This window comes from Schistocerca americana, chromosome 9, assembly GCF_021461395.2.
Source record: "Schistocerca americana isolate TAMUIC-IGC-003095 chromosome 9, iqSchAmer2.1, whole genome shotgun sequence".
NCBI lineage: Eukaryota > Metazoa > Arthropoda > Insecta > Orthoptera > Acrididae > Schistocerca > Schistocerca americana.
The window spans coordinates 34,345,887-34,362,789 of NC_060127.1; the positions used below are offsets into that span (position 1 = coordinate 34,345,887).

The 16,903-nt window shown below is 46.7% G+C and overlaps 1 protein-coding gene across 1 annotated transcript in view; it reads right to left on the reverse strand.

Annotated features, from left to right (window-relative positions):
* The window catches only part of LOC124551235, a 343,125-nt gene extending 326,584 nt beyond the window's left edge, over positions 1–16,541 (reverse strand). Inside the window, exon 1 of the mRNA XM_047126229.1 lies at positions 16,440–16,541. The gene's annotated coding sequence lies outside the window, so the exon portion shown is untranslated. The remainder of the gene's footprint in view (positions 1–16,439) is intronic.
* Between the last annotated feature and the right edge of the window lie 362 nt (positions 16,542–16,903).

Genomic DNA, 16,903 nt, shown 5'->3' on the forward strand with positions numbered 1-16,903 from the left:
AAGTACCTACAGGGATGTGTTGTACTACCGACTGCAGTACTGTGGCTAGCTGCAATAGGTGCTTAGTTGGCGCTAATGGCCCGGTAGAGGTCGTCCCACAGAATCTCGATTAGGTTAATGCTCGCGGATGTTGGTGGCCAGGAGAGTATGATAAACTCATCCAAGGGCTTTTCGAGCCACGCACGTACTCTGCAAGCTGTGTGAAATGTTGCACTGTCTTCCTGGTAGATGCCATCGTGCCGCGAGAAAATAAACTGCATATAGGAGTGGATATGGACCCCGAGGACAGTTGCATGCTTGTGTTAATCTATTGCGCCTGGCAGATCGCCCAGGAATGCCAAGAAAACATTGATCAGAACATAACGATCCCTCCTGGTTGCAGGGTTGCTTTCACACGTTAGCCATAAACGCCAACAGTCCGAAGGAGCATAAAACCTGATTCATCAGAAAAGGCCGCCAGTCGCCATCCAGTGGATGTCCAGTTATGGTTTTTTTGACTCATCAGTCTTCTGATTGGTTTATGTGGCCAGCCATAAATTCCTCTTTCATCTCAGACTAACACTTGCATCCAACGTCCTCAATTATTTGCTCGAGGCATTCCAATCGCCATCTTCCCCTGCAGTTTTTGCCATCTACAGCCCCATCTAATAACTTGAAAGTTATTCCGTTATGTCTTAATAGATGTCTTATCATCTTGTCCCTCCTTCGTGTAAGTGTTTTCCATATAGTCCTTCTTCGCCGATTCTGAGGAGATCCTCCTCATTCCTTACCTCATCAGTCCACCCAATTTTCAACATTCTTCTGTCGCACCACATCTCAAATCCTTCGATTCTCTTCTGTTCCACTTTTCTCACAGTCCACGTTTCACTGCCATACAATGCTGTGTTCCAAACGTAAAATTTTAGAGATTTCTTCCTCAAATCAAGGCCGATATTTGATATTAGTGACTTCTCTTCGCCAGGAATGGCCTTTTTGCCATTGCTAGTCTGCTTATCATGTCCTCCTTGCTCCGCCTGTCGCCGGCCGTTGTGGTCGAGCGGTTCTAGGCGCTTCAGTCTGGAACCGCGTGACCGCTACGGTCGCAGGTTCGAATCGTGCCTTGGGCATGGATGTGTGATGTCCTTAGGTTAGTTAGGTTTAAGTACTTGAAAGTTCTAGGGACTTGATGACCTCAGATGTTAAGTCCCACAGTGCTCAGAGCCATTTGAACCATTTGACCGAACAATTAAGGCAAACAAGAAGAAGGGAGAATAAAAAAACGTTGAAATTTTCGCATAACACAGACGCAAAGGATATAGAAGAGCAGTTGAACGGAATGTGTACCGTCTTGGAAAGAGGTTGTGAAGTGAATGTCTACAAAGCTGAAAGAAAAGTAATGGAATGTAGTCGAACCAATTCAAGTGATAGTGTGGTAATTACACTGCCTGACAACAAACGTGAACATGGTAAGATGTCAGTCTAAATGTACACGTAATCGTCATCGCCGGGTATGCAAATGATTAGAGTTGCATTTCTCTCTGAAGGGTAGATCAGCCACCAGCTCACTAATGTTGCACTGATGGGGCATATAACAGCAGTGAGCAGTGCAGAAGTTGAATGATCACTCTGAATAACACGAAGATGTGTACTCATGTGAGGCAGCTTTATCAGCAACTGACAGAGTTTGAAAGCAGCAATCACAGAATTGCCACATTTCTGAGGCATCCGCATGTGACACTGGCTCTTTGATGGACAGCAGGGGAATGCGAGGACAAGCATTCCTGTTGTCTGGGTTCCGCTAGACCACGTCTCATCAACACGAGGGACGGTGGCTGTAGTGTGCAGTCTCTTCACACGTGTGCCTGTTGTCCGAGAACAGGTAACGGATTCCGTGCGATATTCTGTGTCATCCCACGCCACTGGTCAATGAGTAACATCAGCCAGACTAAAGAATTACTGTCCCTATGCGTACACTACAACATAAACGATTGCGACTCGAGTGTTGACACGACCAGAAAGCGTGGACTCCTAAAGAATAGCGTTGCATTCACTGCGTTCAGCGGGGAATCGCGTTTCTTCACTACCCTAGACGGGCATCACCGGCCTGTATGGGAGGGATCTGGGAAGAGGACCGGTTCTTCCAATTTTTTGCAGAGGCGCAGCGGTGGTGTCAATGGTAAGGTGAGCCATCCCGTATGATTTCAGGTCGTAGCTGCCAATGACTGTAGGAACAGACAGCCTGCGTCTCCATGTGTTATCTCTTATGAGACATTTTTTAACAGGACAATGCTCGTCCATACATGGCACCCACCTCGGAACTGTGTCATGTTGACGTACTCTCATGGCCGGCAGGAACCCCATATCTGTCTCCGATGGAAATCGTGTTGGACCAGCTCGGACGTCAGCTTCCTCCTAGTGCCAGTTTCCAGGATATGCAGGACCAGTTATAAATAGTCGTGGGTCAGCTTGCCCAAGCAGAAGACACAACTGCATGACATCCTTCCTAAACGAATCGGTGTATCCATCCAGGCCAGAGGTGGTGCAACGTAATTTTGATAAGAGGGCTCACACTGCCCAGTACATTGTAAATGTGACTCGATTTTGCAGTCACTGAAATACACATAGTCTCTCAAGCCATGAACTTCGATTTTGTTTCTCACTCCCTTCCTCGGTGCATTGTTTCTTTCTCTGGTAGGGTAAATTAGGGATGACGATAAAAAAGTAGTAGGTGATTTTTGCTATTTGAGCAGTAGACTAGTAGATGACGTCTGAAGTAAAGAAGATATACACTTATGCTCATAAATTAACTATAATGCTGATACATGGTGAAACAACGCTCTGGTGGGCGGTTTGCGAGTTTAAATCACCTCGGGATACAACCATCCTGTGCATTTGACCTGCGGTCGCCCCACGGTGGCGCTGGCAGCAGCCAACTGACGTTATGCGGGATAGAATACTAGGGCGACTGGAGGCTGGTCAAACACAGCAGGTCGTAGCACGGACCCTCCGTGTGCCACAAAGTGTGATCTCAAGATTACGGCAACGATTCCAGCAGACAGGAAACGTTTCCAGACGCTACAGTACGTGACGTCCACAGTGTGCAACACCACAAGAAGACCGGTATCCCACCATCAGTGCCCGCAGACGGCCACGGAGTACTGCAGATAGCCTTGCTCAGGGCCTTACCGCAGCCACTGGAACAGTTGTCTCCAAATGAGATATGAGGGGAACAGAGCGGCCTGATTGTTCTCCAGGCCTAAACCCCATCGAGCTCGTCTGGGATGCTCTCGGTCGACGTATCGCTGCACGTCTTCAAACACTTACGACACTTCAGGTGCTCCGACAGGCACTGGTGCAAAAAGGGGAGGCTATACCCCAGCAGCTGCTTGACCACCTGATCCAGAGTATACCAGCCCGTTGTGCGGCCTGTGTACGTGTGCATGGTGATCATATCCAATATTGATATCGGGGTTCATGCGCACGAGACAGTGGCGTTTTGTAGCACATGTTTTTCAGGGACGGTTTTCTCAACTTATCGCCAATACCGTAGAGTTACAGATCTGTGTCGTGTGTGTTCCCTATGTGCCCATACTATTATCGCCAGTTTTGTGTAGTGCCACGTTGTGTGACACCACATTCTGCAATTATCCTTATTTTATGAGCATGAGTGTACATAGATACGCGTCACGTCACCATACGGTGCCTGGCGGAGGGTACCCTGTAGCTCTATTAGTCATTTCCTTTCCTGTTACACTCTCAAATAGAGCAACGGAAAAACGACTACCTATATGCCTCCGAATAGGCCCTAATTTATCGTATCTTCGCACAAGGACGAAATGTATCTTGGCGGCAGCAGAATCATTCTGCAGTCAACTTCAAACGCCGGTTCTCTAAATTTTCGCAGTAGTGTTCCTCAAAACGAACCTCGCCTTGCCTCCAGGAATTCCCATTTGAGTTCGCGAAGTATCTCAGTAAGACTTGTGTGTTGTTCGAACCTGCCGGTAACAAATCTAGCAGTCCGCCTCTGCCGGCCGAAGTGGCCGTGCGGTTCTAGGCGCTGCAGTCTGGAACCGCGAGACCGCTGCGGTCGCAGGTTCGAATCCTGCCTCGGGCATGGATGTGTGTGATGTCCTTAGGTTAGTTAGGTTTAAGTAGTTCTAAGTTCTAGGGGACTGATGACCACAGACGTTGAGTCCCATAGCGCTCAGAGCCATTTGAACCAAGTCCACCTCTGAATTATTGTGACATCTTCCTTTCATCCGACCTGGTGCGGATCCCTAATAGTCGAGCAGTATCAAAATAGATCGCACTTGCGTCCTATTGGCGGTCTCCTTTACAGGTTTCGCAAATTTCGCCCATTCTCCTTCCCCTCCACAACGCTCAAATGCTCGTTTCATTTCATTTCACTTTGCAACGTTATGCCCAGGTATTTAAACGACGTGAGTGTATCAATCAAATCTCTACTAATGCTGCATCTGAACATTACGAGTTCGTTGTACGTACTCATCCACCCTCTGCCATGCCGGAAGTTCCCTGCTCGTCAGTAAACGATATTTGCTCGGTCTTTGATTAGCTGTGGATACTCCATCGAATCTCAACCTGACAATTATATTATCAAAATTCAGCTTGGGTAGCTTGTTGATATTCCATTTCAGAAGTCACTAAACAGTCCTGAACAACTAGTTGTGCTGGTAACTGCTTCTCTTCTGAACACAATACTCTCCACCTCCTTATACACTGGCGGACCTGCCTCTCGTGATATCTAGTGGTCAATGATGCATTTTGTGGTGTCACCGCCAGACACCACACTTGCTAGGTGGTAGCTTTTAAATCGGCCGCGGTCCGCTAGTATACATCGGACCCGCGTGTCGCCACTATCAGTGATAGCAGACCGAGCGCCGCCACACGGCAGGTCTAGAGAGACTTCCTAGCACTCGCCCCAGTTGTACGGACGACTTGCTAGCGACTACACTGACGAAGCCTGTCTCATTTGCAGAGAATATAGTTAGAATAGCCTTCAGCTAAGTCAATTGCTACGACCTAGCAAGGCGCCATTTTTCCTTTGCTATGTATCTAATGAAGCATGTACAGTAACAAGACCAATGTTCACCAATTGTGGATTAAAGTTAAGTATTCCAGAAGCTACGTACTTTTCTTTATAGCATTCATTAAGTATCCTGTTTCAGACCTCACGCCATCCTGCGTTAGCTTATAACGTGCATTTCGGCTTCCTCAAACAACACGGTGTTGGCACTCCTGCCGACACTTCACATTTCATAGGGGCGTCCGGAAACTTTTGGTGAGATTGTTTATCAGTTCCTCCTACATACATTTCCATACGACTCAAGATGTAGAAAATCCGTGAAATGGCTCTGAGCACTATGGGACTTAAGATCTGAGTTCATCAGTTCCTTAGAACTTAGAACTACGTAAACCTAACCAACCTAAGGGCATCACACACATCCATGACCGAGGCAGGATTCGAACCTGCGACCGCAGCAGTCGCGCGGTTTCGGACTGAAGCGCCTAGAACCGCTCGGCCACAATGACCGACTAGAGAATCGGTGATTCATGAAGAGAGATTCCAACATGTCCGCAAGTAGTATCCGCGAAACAAGTGGGAACAAGCGAAAATGATGCTAGTCGTGTACACAGCTTTTGCCACACAGCACGTAGTTCCTCGCTGAGTACAGTCGCAGATGTAGACTGGTGTCCATAATTAAAGGTATAAACGAAAATTTTGCAAGGCTGAGTTTATTTTGCCAAAAAACAGAATAAGCAGGTAATAGTAAACTAAAAAGAACGTAAGGAATATAGAATGCAAACAACATGCATAACGGACAGCAAAAATTTTCTTCGTTTCTTCCAACTTCTTTGCATACAGCTGGTTAATGTAATGTGGTCAGTGTGGGGTTTGACCACTTCTTGCAGCAATATAGCCCTGACAACGATAGGACATGCTGTGAATGATATTATCAATCTGATGTTGAGGCAATAACGCCCATTCTTCCCGCAGAGCTACTCGCAAGTCTTAGAGAGTGGTTGGTGGATGGTGACGTGGTGCAACCCGTCTCCCAACTCCACACCAAGATGTGCTCTGTGGAACTGAAAGCGGGAGAGCGAACAGATCACGCCAGGCGTGCAATATCTTTCGTTTCCAAGAAAACGTCAACCACCAGTGCTCTATGAAGTCGAGCATTATCTTCGATTAATACAAAGTGTGGGTACACAGCACCTCGCAGTATCCGTACATGAGGTCCCAAGATCTCGTCACGATACCTGAAACCAATTAAACCTTTCCGATTCGCCAGTACAGTTTCATGACGATGACTCGTGGTCTAGTGGCTAGCGTTGCTACCTCTGGACCACGGGGTCCCAGGTTCGATTCCTGACCTGGCTGGGCATTTTCTCTGCCCAGGGACTGGATGTTTGTGTTGTCCCCATCGTTTCATCATCATCATTCATGACAGTGGCTAGATTGGATTGCGTAAAAGTTGGACTGTGTAGAAATTGGTCCTTCGTACAGGCGTTGATGATGATTCAAATGGCTCTGAGCACTATGGGACTTAACTTCTCAGGTCATCAGTCCCCTAGAACTTAGAAATACTTAAACCTAACTAACCTAAGGACATCACACACATCCATGCCCGAGGCAGGATTCGAACCTGCGACCGTAGCGGTCGCGCCGTTCCAGACTGTAGTGCCTAGAAACCCTCGGCCATCCCGGCCGGCACAGGCGCTGATGACCACTCAGTTGAGCGCCCCACAAACCAAACATCATCATAATGACTTCCCACACCATTACCGATCTTACTCTATATCGTACTTTTTCCGCAATGTTTAGGTCTCGAAATGGTGTTCCACATTCCCTTCAGATACGGATCCGTCGATACTCTCCAGACCAAATTGGGACTCATCTGTGAAGAGGACATTGGCTTACTGTTCGACCGTATCTCAAAGACTCAACTCCAGACGTTTCTTTCTGCGAAGACGTCTCAGAGGTTCACATACAGCACTTATCCGACAGTAAAACCTACTCTGCCGAAGCGTTCTGGACACCGTTTAACTCGATACAACACGCCAGTGGATGCTGGGAGGTGAGATGCCAGCTGCCGTGCAGTACTAAGGAAGTACCGTCGTGCCCTTACAGCGAAATAACGACCCTCTCTTTCTGATTTCATACGTGGTCGGCCCTGCTCTGGTCTCCGCAATTAAGTTTCGATCTCTACAAACTGTCACCACATCCGAGAAACTACACAACTATTAACATGGAAATGGAAATGAGCGTTTGGCGTCATTGGCCGGGAGGCCCCTTGCGGAGCAGGTACGGCCGCCTTGGTGCAGGTCTTATTACATTCGACGCCACATTGGGCGACCTGCGCGCCGGATGGGGATGAAATGATGATGAAGACAGCACAACATCCAGTCCCTGAGAGGAGAAAATCCCCGACCCAGCCGGGACTCGAACCGGGGCCCGTAAGACGGCAATCCCTCACGCTGACTACTCAGCTATCGGGGCGGACGACGATTCACGTTAAACTATCCGACCACATCAATTTGTGACTGTCCTGCTTGAACTCTTCGTGTGGCAATCCATCACAGAGAGCCTAGTAGGCGTCTTCTCTGTACCGTAATGCTACATCTACATCTACATCTACATTTATACTCCGCAAGCCACCCAACGGTGTGTGGCGGAGGGCACTTTACGTGCCACTGTTATTACCTCCCTTTCCTGTTCCAGTCGCGTATGGTTCGCGGGAAGAACGACTGTCTGAAAGCCTCCGTGCGCGCTCGAATCTCTCTAATTTTACATTCGTGATCTCCTCGGGAGGTATAAGTAGGGGGAAGCAATATATTCGATACCTCATCCAGAAACGCACCCGCTCGAAACCTGGCGAGCAAGCTACACCGCGATGCAGATCGGCTCTCTTGCAAAGTCTGCCACTTGAGTTTGCTAAACATCTCCGTAACGCTATCACGGTTACCAAGTAACCCTGTGACGAAACGTGCCGCTCTTCTTTGGATCTTCTCTATCTCCTCCGTCAACCCGATCTGGTACGGATCCCACACTGATGAGCAATACTCAAGTATAGGTCGAACGAGTGTTTTGTAAGCCACCTCCTTTGTTGATGGACTACATTTTCTAAGGACTCTCCCAATGAATCTCAACCTGGTACCCGCCTTACCAACAATTAATTTTATGTGATCATTCCACTTCAAATCGTTCCGCACGCATACTCCCAGATATTTTACAGAAGTAACTGCTACCAGTGTTTGTTCCGCTATCATATAATCTTACAATAAAGGATCCTTCTTTCTATGTATTCGCAATACATTACATTTATCTATGTTAAGGGTCAGTTGCCACTCCCTGCACCAAGTGCCTATCCGCAGCAGATCTTCCTGCATTTCGCTGCAATTCTCTAATGATGCAACTTCTCTGTATACTACAGCATCATCCGCGAAAAGCTGCATGGAACTTCCGACACTATCTACTGGGTCATTTATATATATTGTGAAAAGAAATGGTACCATAACACTCCCCTGTGGCACACCATAGGTTACCTTAACGTCTGTAGACGTCTCTCCATTGATAACAACATGCTGTGTTCTGTTTGCTAAGAACTCTTCAATCCAGCCACACAGCTGGTCTGATATTCCGTAGGCACCTACTTTGTTTATCAGGCGACAGTGCGGAACTGTATCGAACGCCTTCCGGAAGTCAAGGAAAATAGCATCTATCTGGGAGCCTGTATCGAATATTTTCTGGGTCTCATGAACAAATAAAGCGAGTCGGGTCTCACACGATCGCTGTTTCCGGAATCCATGTTGATTCCTACATAGTAGATTCTGGGTTTCCAAAAACGACGTGATACTCGAGCAAAAAACATGTTCTAAAATTCTACAACAGATCGACGTCAGAGATATAGGTCCATAGTTTTGCGCATCTGCTCGACGACCCTTCTTGAAGACTGGGACTACCTGTGCTCTTTTCCAATCATTTGGAACCCTCCGTTCCTCTAGAGACTTGCGGTACACGGCTGTTAGAAGGGGGGCAAGCTCTTTCGCGTACTCTGTGTAGAATCGAATTGGTATCCCGTCAGGTCCAGTGGACTTTCCTCTGTTGAGTGATTCCAGTTGCTTTTCTATTCCTTGGACACTTATTTCGATGTCAGCCATTTTTTCGTTTGTGCGAGGATTTAGAGAAGGAACTGCAGTGCGGTCTTCCTCTGTGAAACAGCTTTGGAAAAAGGTGTAGGTCCGTCTGTGACTGTACGCACGGCGACTGTGGATGTGGGACTACAAGACAAACACTACCCCGTTTGATAGGTGCCCTGATGTCATCGTTGGTGTGGTTCTCCGCTTGCCGGATTGCCATCTTCCGTGCACAACGCGATCGTACGGACATCTATTGACAGTTTGTGTGTTGTTGTGGTCTTCAGTCCTGAGACTGGTTTGATGCAGCTCTCCATGCTACTCTATCCTGTACAAGCTTCTTCATCTCCCAGTACCTACTGCAACCTACATCCTTCTGAATCTGCTTAGTGTATTCATCTCTTGGTCTCCCTCTACGATTTTTGCCCTCCACGCTGCCCTCCAGTACTAAATTGGTGATCCCTTGATGCCTCAGAACATGTCCTACCAAACGATCCCTGCTTCTAGTCGTGCCACAAATTTCTCTTCTCCCCAATTCTGTTCAATACCTCCTCATTAGTTATGTGATCTACCCATCTAATCTTCAGCATTCTTCTGTAGCACCACATTTCGAAAGCTTCTATTCTCTTCTTATCCAAACTACTTATCGTCCATGTTTCACTTCCATATATAGCTACACTCCATACAAATACTTTCAGAAACGGCTTCCTGACACTTAAATCTATACTCGATGTTACCAAATTTCTCATCTTCAGAAACGCTTTCCTTGCCATTTTTATCCTCTACTTCCACCATCATCAGTTATTTTGCTTCCCAAATAGTAAAACTCGTTTACTACTTTAAGTGTCTCATTTCCTAATCTAATTCCCTCTGCATCACCCAATTTAATTCGACTACATTGCATTATCCTCATTTTTCTTTTGTTGATGTTCATCTTATATCCTCCTTTCAAGACACTGTCCATTCCGTTCAACTGCTCTTCCAAGTCCTTTGTTGTCTCTGACAGAATTAGAATGTCATCGGCGAACCTCACAGTTTTTATTTCTTCTCCCTGGATTTTAATTCCTACTCCAAATTTTTCTCTTGTTCCATTTACTGCTTGCTCAATGCACAGATTGAATAACATCTGGGGTAGGCTACAACCGTGTCTCACTCCCTTCTCAACCATCGCTTCCCTTTCATGCTCCTCGACTCTTACAACTGCCATCTGGTTTCTGTACAAATTGTAAATAGCCTCTCGCTCCCTGTATTTGAGCCCTGCCACCTTCAGAATTTGAAAGAGAGTATTCCAGTCAACATTGTCAAAAGCTTTCTCTAAGTCTACCAATGCTTGAAACGTAGGTTTGCCTTTCTTAATTTATCTTCTAAGATAAATCGTGATTATATCGTCAGTTAGACACAGGACGAGGAAATAGAGGTTTGCTTCTTTGGACACCAGTGTAGAAACAGAGGACACTGCTGAGATGAGTTGTCAGTGGGGAGGCCATCGTGTGAGTTTGTTGCGCAGCGGGTCAGCTAGGTAGCTGGACATCGCACACAGAGCGCGCGGGTTCTGCGCATGCCCCACCGGAACGATCGCCGCTGCAGAGGTCAGGCCGGATCAATACAGCCACAGGTGGCGGGGGCGTTCCATTCAGGCTCCGCAAATGCCACTGGCGTGGGTTTCCCACTCAGCGAGCGCAATCTGAATGTGAATGAGCGTCAACTCAGGCGAACGGCTGTCTCGGCTCACGACATTTCATTAGCAGCGTTTTCAGCTGCCACTGCATGACAAAAAATGAAGCACCCTGAAGCCATGGTCGGATGACCGTGTAACTTCGTACACGTACTCGCAATCAGAGGGTAATTAAATGCCTGACAGGTAGAACGGCTACCGGAGAGCACAAGTGTTGTTCATGCGTAGTTCTGTTTCTGGGCGTGAAAAGCAGAAGATATTAAGTGGTCAGTATGAGGAAGACGAGCCGGCCACTGTGGCCGAGCGGTTCTAGACGCTTCCGTCCGGAACCGCCCTGCTGCTGCAGTCGCCGGTTCGAATCCTGCCTCGGGCATGGATGTGTATGATGTTCTTAGGTTAGATAGGTTTACGTAGTTCTGAGTCTAGGGGACCGATGACCTCAGATGTTAAGTCCCATTGTGCTCAAAGCCATTTCAACCATTTCTGAAGAACACGAAGACGTCGCGTCTGAGGCAGCGTTGTCGGCACCTCACATAGTGTGGAAGAGATCTCATTGTGGAGCTCCCTTTAGCTGACTGGTCGAATCGTACGATATCCACTAACACTCCTGTAGTAATAAAAAGACACTCCTGTAGTAATAAAAAAAGGTAAGTTGCAGTACTTGCAATACAAATATAATTTAGGACCCACTAACGTATTTAGGTAGTGGGTTAAATACGTATCATGTAGTTTCTGAATAAAGAATTTTAAAAAAAAATTCAGATTTCTCGGGAATTGCGATGTGGCAGTGGCCCAGTGTTGGACTGCATGGGAACGGGAAAGCTGGCATACTCGTCGTCAAGGTTGCCAGAGACCACGTCTGACAACTACAAAGGAGAATCGTGGCACTTTACACCAGGCACGATTTACCCGCTCCACGTCTGCGCATGCCATCCGAAAGCACGTAATGGACTTCCTCCAGGACTGTGTCTCACCCACACCACTGGTCTTAGACTATCGACAGCCAGATTAGGGAATTACGATCCCATGTATAGACTGCTGTTGACATCACAGCACAAACGGTTGATCGGACAGCATGGACTATTGACGAATGGCATCACACTGTGTCCCAGCGATGACTCTTACTTCTGAACTGTTCTAGATCAGCATCGTCGGCGAGTTCAAAGCCTTGATGACCAACTTGACGGTAAAAATCGGATCTAATACAATACCAGCTTTCCCAAAATTTGCTTGATTTTCTTTCCGATTTATTCTATGCTTGTTTTTCGTCCTCTAACTCTCTTTCTCCCACCACTGCATTCTCTTGTTCGCTTACATTTCTCCCATAAACTGTTTGTTTCGCAATTTAACCAGTTTCCTATTCTTTTCATGTCCTTCCTTCTTCCTCCCCTTATCAATGTTATATACCCACCACCTCTTTCCCGTCCCTTCTTTTCCCTCTCGTATCCTCCCTTCCCACTCTCTCCACAGCCCTACCCCCCCCCCCCCCACCAACCTACCTTCTCCCTTTCTCCATCCTCGTATCATAATTTTTCGCTTCCTTTATTTTTTCCATTTCTTTTATTTATTTTCTGAATACTTGCGCATTCTATTACTATTTTACTAGTTACCATTTTACTTGTCATTTTATTGTTATTTATATCTTACCAACCATTTATATAACTGTCACTCACATTTTATAATTCTCAGCATTTTTCATTTCTCACTTATGTAATAGGAACTGTTTTTATAGTCTCACTACTTAACTTCTCGATTTAATTTGACTTCCTGTTGGGTATTTTATTATATTTTAATTTTATCAGCTTATATAAGTCGTTTAATTATCCTCACTACTATCGCCACCACTTGGTCCTTTCCATCAACTTCTGCTTTTACCTCACTTACCTCAGCATCCACCACGCCTCAGCACACATTTCACTGGCGGCAGTATTCGTTTATTAGTGAGAACGCCGGCCTATCTACACCGTTTGTTATTGGCGCTTGGTGATTTCTTTTGCTTCCCTTATCCTAAATACTCAGCTTAGCGTTTATTTCATGGCTTTCGTTCCTGCGTGGTCTTTTTTTTATCGTTTCAGGATTTTTATCTTCAGTTTGAGGGTTGGGTTTTCGCTTCAACCGTTTCTCCATAGTTTTAATATTAAGGTGAACACCACTATGGCTTTTAATTCTGACTAGTGCGGCCTCCGCTGCCTTTTTTAGATACGTTTGCATCCTTGCAGAGTTACCTTATTCTGCCACTTAATCGTTTAGATAGGTTTGAGCATCAAAACTTTCATGTAATAATTACTTTGTCACGTTTTGCAGTTGCTGTGATGATGCACTAAGAGCACGACACGCGTTATTGATCAATAAATATTGCAAGAGTGACTGTGTTTCATTTGGAATATGGAGCAACTATTGCTGTCCAGGCCAGGGCAGAATGAAAGAATTTCTCCCTAATAAAAGTCTTGCTCATCTTGTTGCCACATACACGGATACCACTCCATTTTCCGAACGAACCATGCCTGCACAATAGGCACTATGCACTTAAGCAGACCATTGTACCAGTGTACTGGAACCAAAAGCTGTGTTTGACCTGTACTTTGGCTGTGATTGTTCAAATAATTGCATTTTGATGGAGGTCCTCTTCAAACATAAGGACGCAAGGTTCATGTACACCGACGCTTCGAAGATTGCAGAGGGATGTGGCTTTGCTTACTGGGATAGCAGATGTCACAGTGGAATTAAATTCGTGCTCCCTAAGAGAAACACGGTTATGACAGTCGAGCTGCGTTATCCTTTCAGATTCCAGATTAGCACTGGAACTGTTAAAACATCTGCACAGCGGACAATACAACGATCAAGTAGCATATGACATTATGAATCTGTTCTCTGTACGTGCATCTAAATTTCCAATCGGTATTTTACTTGAGCAACCAGTTTCAGTGCTACATTACGCCATGTTCAGCTCCCTGCCGGGTATGTAGGAAGATTCCCATCTCTGGTCCAATCAAACTAGGAGCCTGTGTGAAAAATTTATGGATACCAGTCACTGAATGCTGTCCCCATTTTGACTGAACCAGAGATGGAAAATTTCCTACACACCGCTCAGGGGACCTGAAGATGGAGTAATGTAGCGCTGAAATTGGTTTCTCAAATAAAATAACAACTGGAAATTTAGACAGCTGAAAGGTGCTTAGATTCGAAATTCTACCATGAATCGGATGTTAGCAGGCCTCTACGATGAAGCAAGGGGGCCCATGGAATTACCAGCTACAGATCTTTCAGGCTTTATTAAATCAACAGTCAGAGCTAAGTGGAAAATAGAATGGCGAGAGACTTCCAAAAATAAAGGCAAAGATTATGCCAAAGTGAAGCCGGTGCTGGTTCTTAACTTCTGACACAGGAAAAATGGACGTTCCAGAAGATTCTAGAACATCGACAGATTCGACCAGCATGCGAGTGCTATGGAGATGCTTCATCAAGTCAAATGGGGATCCTTGGAGGGCAGATGACGCTCTTTTTAAACAATACTGAGAAAATTTAGAGAAAAAGTTGACTGCAGAACGATTCTACTTCCACCAACTTACACTTCGTGCAAGTACCATGTAAACAAAAACTAGGGCTCTTGTGGAGGCAATAGACAGTCATTTTCACAACTTGCAGGTGGAATGAGACGGGGTGTGACTATTAGTATTACAGGGTACCCTCCGCTGTACGCCATATGGTAACCCATATGGCAACTTGATGAAGTACGTATGTAGCTGTGGAACACTATAAGACGTCTCATATTCAACGACAGCTGTTACAGGAAGCACCTGCATAGTATTGGTCTAGTCGTGTCTTCATCGTACGACTATGGAAAAGAAGAGGATGTCAATCACACATTTTTTGGTTGCACGATTGCACGAAAGGTACAACGCTACAAGCCACCTCCTAAAACGTCTGATCACAGATGTTGCCATGTGCCGACATCTGTTGCCGTACTGCTCTACTTGAAAGGCTAGAGCATGCATCGCATTTTATATGCTATTTTTTTCTGAGAAAAGCTCATCTTCTGATATGATTCTGCTGTAATTTTGCGTCTTTGATTATGTGCAACGTATTACCTGCACGGAAAGCCATATGTGTTGAAGTGCAGCTTCCATGGTAGGGGGATGGTTGGCGTGCTGGCCAGCCTGTATGTGGTTTTTAGGCGGTTTCCCACATCCGAGTTCGTGAATGCCAGGCTGGTACGCAAGTCCCGCCTCAGTTACAAGATTCGCAAAAACTTAGAGAACTGTTGCTCACTTACACTTGAATGCAGACAGTTGCGGTACACGTATTCGGCCCTGGGAGCGATAGGTGCACGAATGCGATAACGCAGGTCTGGTGTCTGGTACACTTGATTTTTGGTGAACCCACGCCGAAAAAAAATCAAGTGGCGTAACGTCTGGGTTTCTAGGGGGCCAAGCAATCGACAGACTATCTCTCCCAATCCATCGATATGGGAACTCGTGACCCAAGAAGCCTTTTATTGTGGAGGTTTATCGAGAATGAAGTATACCAGACACCAGTTCGTGATCTACCGGATCTGCGTCACCGCATACGTGCAGGTATCGCAAGTGTTACGCCTGCAGTGCTACAAAACAGATGGAGAGATTTTCAAATAACTTCCGAGAATTCAGCCACGTAACACTTTCAGGCGGTCGCTGAAAATGTCACCTGGCTGAATTCCCGGAAATTATTTGAAAGTTGTATACGCCAGGAGAAACTCAGGTCTCGCAGATGGAGAGCATTTTAAGGCAGATTTAGAGTCTATTGCGTATATCGAGTTCTATTAGGTGTGTAAGAACATTTTGAGTTGCCATATTTGTAGGAAAATTCCCTCAATAAATATCTCAACTTCTTTTCAAGTTTTTACGTTTTATATTATTAGATCAGACATTTTCATCCTGTAGTTTTATGAATCAGGACACAAAGGAATTAAAGAAAATAGCTGGCAGTGGGCAATGATTTTATTCGTACCCAGGTCTCCTGTTACTAGGCAGATGTGCTGACCACTATAGCATTCCAACAAAGTAGTCACCACAACTGCACGTAATACCCTAGTGTGCCTCCTGTCAGACACAAATTCTCGACCTGTACCACACATACCACAAAAAATAGACACCACATATATAACCAAGGCGATGACGGCCATGATCCCTTCAGTGCAGATGCATGCCGAGCTCGAATTCCTACTGGAATTGGCAATGTTCCGTGAGCAGCGAGGATAACAGACAAGGGGCACTACATCAGCAGTGTGTGGTAGAAGTTGAGAATTATGGATTTGTGGGAAGCATTCTAGGGTAGTCCGTGCAACAGCAGTTATCACTGTGCCCGGTGGCACAGTGGTCAGTGCATCTACCTAGTAGGTAGGAGACCTTCGTTTGAATCCCAGTCTGACACACATTTTTTACTTACCTCATTGATATAAATCAGTGCCCACTGGCAGCTAGTGTCTTTAATTCCTCTGTGTCACAGCTATGAAAGGCAGAGCATTGACGACGATGGTGACAGCTTCACGATTGGAAGAGTAAACTGTAGTAGTACCTGGAACAGCGTACTACCTGACACGCATAGTGATAGGTGGCTTGTAGCTTGTAGCAGTAGCTGAGAGGGTACTCACACATGGAGCAGGCGCTGGCGGACAGCAGGTAGCTCTTCCACCATTGTAGGACGTAGTGGCCGGGCAGCGTGACGCGTCGCTCGTCCACTGCCCACTGCATCCTGGAAGGGACTGTCGCCGGGGTCTGGTCCCGGTCCCGGGAGCTGTACCTGGGGCAAGGCCAGCACGCTTGCGTCGACCCGGGGGCGGCCGGTGGTGGGGGCGGTGGTGGGGGGCGGCTGGGGGCGGGCGCCCGTGCACGGATCTGCCCTAGCGCACAGGCTAATCCGCCAGTACGGGGGCGGGGGCGGTAGGGGAGGGAGCGACGTAACCCGGCAGCTCCACCCTGCCCAGGGACTGTGCCACTTTGCCAGTCGGCCCGGCGAGGGGCGGTCGTGGGCCGCGAGCTGTTGGTCGCGCCCGCCTTGGTCGATACTCGACGGGGGAGAAGGAAGGAGGAAGGGGGGAGGGATGGTGCGTAGGGG